This window comes from Nyctibius grandis, chromosome 1, assembly GCF_013368605.1.
Source record: "Nyctibius grandis isolate bNycGra1 chromosome 1, bNycGra1.pri, whole genome shotgun sequence".
Lineage (NCBI taxonomy): Eukaryota > Metazoa > Chordata > Aves > Nyctibiiformes > Nyctibiidae > Nyctibius > Nyctibius grandis.
Genome location: NC_090658.1, coordinates 63,958,796 through 63,961,869, shown reverse-complemented (window position 1 = coordinate 63,961,869; position 3,074 = coordinate 63,958,796).

The window sequence follows — 3,074 nt, the reverse complement described above, 5'->3', positions numbered from 1 at the left end:
CAGCTAATGCTGTGAGTTCTTCTTTTCCCCCTTCTTCTCTTGACTAATTGCTTACCCCTGCTCTTTATAGAGAGACCTACTCTAGTCACCTTAAGTATTAAAGGGCACAGTGAAAACAGGTTTTCAGTGTCAATTAAAACAAAGCTTTGATGTAGTCATTTTGAAGACTGCTATACTAAAAGTGGGTGTGGGGTGTGATGTGTCCCCTTGCAAAAGAGAAGTCCTCTTCACTTTGTGGAGATTGGAAATGCTCCTCCCGCAGCATCATATGTCCTGTGGGAGCCGTTTCAGGAATGCCCTGGTGCTGTGCTGGCCGTTGCCAGTGGGGATGAATGGAGGACAGAGTGCTGAATCCTTCACTTCTGGTTGAGTCTCTTAATGGAAATATGCCCTCTGGTGCTTGAGAAATATCAGAAGGGCTTCTGTAGGGGAGGATGCAATATGGTAGCACTCGGCAAAAGGATTTCCCATGTTACGACTGAACGCTTCATCTCTGAAACCCAGTTGCAGGGGCGGGAGCCTCAAATCCTTGCTTCCTGCGTAAGGTTTTCAGCAGTCTGATTAATCATCTAATCATGCATTTTAGCAAACCTGCTCCATATGCTTACAGCATGGTTTTTCAGCCTTTGCATATTACCATAGAGGAGTTCAGGAAGGATGTAAATGATAAAGGCAATCCAGACTTGAAAAGGGTAAAGCAGATACTGCCGCAGGGGAAAGAGGGCCATGGCTCAAGAGAGATGAGGTGTGATTTGGAGATTGGAAATGCTCTTTAAACAGGCAGCCATAGCTGTTCAGGTTTAGTTTTGGAAGCAGATACTGTGGCTGGCTGGAATAACCTTCAAGATGAAAAACTGTGTGTTGTGTTAATTGTGGAAAGCACTTGGGATATCTGCTGCTTAAAATACGAAGATCTGTTTATGAGGTGGAAATGTAAATAAGCTACCATCAAGTAGTTGCAAGCGAATGCAGTGGTTCCATATTGATCTCTTGCTGAAGGGATTGTAGGTCATGGTTTAAGCTTTAAGCCTATGGGGGAAAACTAAATGAGAACTAATATTTTGGGGAGACCCTTCTCCTAGCTTAATTATAGCAGTCTTTACCACTTTTTTGGGAGGCGTATGGTACTGAACACTAAACTGCAGAACTGAAGGTTTGATCTGCTGCAGTAATTACTGGGTTGCTAAAAGAAAACTGAGTAGCATTGTGAGAATGTGGAGGAAAGAAAAAGTCAGTGCAAAAAAGCTTTTCAAGCTGTTACATGATGTAGTATGTAGTTAAAATAGGGGTGGCACAGGCAAATTGGGTTAGGAGCATGCCTGGGCTCGTGTTCCTGCTGGAGGCATCCCTGATTGTATCGGAGGGGAATGAACTCTTCAGGCTGCATATGCGTGTGGGTGTGTGCACCTAAAAATACACGTCCAGGTTTCACACAGCTATATTCATATTTGATTTCTATTCTGACAGTATTCTGTGAAACAACTTCTGTTCATTCTGATGCTGGCCATATAAAACAAAACCTGCTTTCCTGTTAAGGCCGCAGCTGCTGTGCTTTGTCATTGTCTTGGTACATTGAGTATTTTTTGGCCTTAAATACACGTATTACTCACTGGGTTTCCTGCACATTTGCTTTTCATTCAGTGATGTCCAACCAACATCAATGGGATGTGCAGAGAAACTACAGTGGCTGGTGTAGCTCCTTAACCCACAGACTGCCTGATGTGATGCTCACATGAGCAAAGCTTGAGGAGCCGAACCAGCCGTGGTGGCATCTAGGAGTAGCTCTCAAGCCATATGCCAAAAAGAAATTTGCTCCTTCCTTCTATGAAGAAAATGTTTCCTTTTTGTAACATACCTGCCTGGAGTGCTGTATATTCAAGAGTTTACATCTGGCTCCATTATATAATGCAACCCCAAAGCTACTCCCTTTTGTTAAACATGCACTGCACTTGTTTTCTTATGATAAAAACACGTGTGCAGATCACATCCATCTTACTGCTTCCGTGTCCCATTTTCCTGGCTACATACTCATTTAACGAGCGGTTGGAAAAAATAAAAAGCTCCGGCAGGATCTTTTCAAAATAAAAATCTCCCTGGTTATCCAGATAGAGTTACAGAACAACAAATCAATGCTGCCTTTGTATGATGCCTGCATGACTCTTATTAATACAAGAGTCATAACTGTGGAATGGAGTCTTTGGAGGTAGAAGGTAATCCGGCCATAAAATCAAGGAGACTTAAATAATAATATAAATTACCAATTTTCAAATACTTCCACCGTTTCTTTTTTCTTCTTTTTTTTTCAGTGCCTGAGCTCTTAAATGAGTTTGGCTCCAACCTAAGTAATACTTTGTTTGGAATGTCATTAATAGTAGGCTCAGTTTAATTGCTTGGGACTTGTTCTAAGAAACATCCCTGCTAGCCGATTACGTGTATAATGTTCACAAACCTCCCAAGCCCCACGTGGCAAACTGATCCTTTCATATTCGTATGGCTAGGAAGCATCATTCTATTGGCACAAGACTCAAATACTAGTTGAGGATACTCAGTGGCTCTGAGCTAAGCTCTTCCTTTCCCCTGTCTTCTATAAGACCTGGAGGCAGACAGCACCTCTGAGACCTGAGACAAGAGAAAGATCAAGAGACTGAGTCAGAATCAAGGATCAACATTTTAATAACAAGGGAATATTTTCTTTAAAGCTTTGTTTAAATGATTGCTATGGTTACGAGCTCTGTAACCAGGATACTCTAGTTACACAAATAGTAATTGAGTTTAGCCTGCTTGTTAATCTCAATTTTCTGCCAAAGAATATATTGAACTGCGTGGGAGTCTTTCCTCACCGTTGGGCAGCCTTTCCCTTCAGTGCAGTCAGCACTAGATTGTCTGGCCAGGCCGATGGTGGAAAGGGAGCAGGCTGCAGACCTTGGCAAACGGCTGGGGAGGACATGGGAACCGAATGGTCGGTAGCAAAATACCGTGTAAGCTGTCATTCACTGCTGAAGGCGGTACAGCAGCCGGGTTGGTTGGAGTACAAGTCAAGTGCAGAGTAAGGGGTGTTTCCTGTCAAAAGGTTT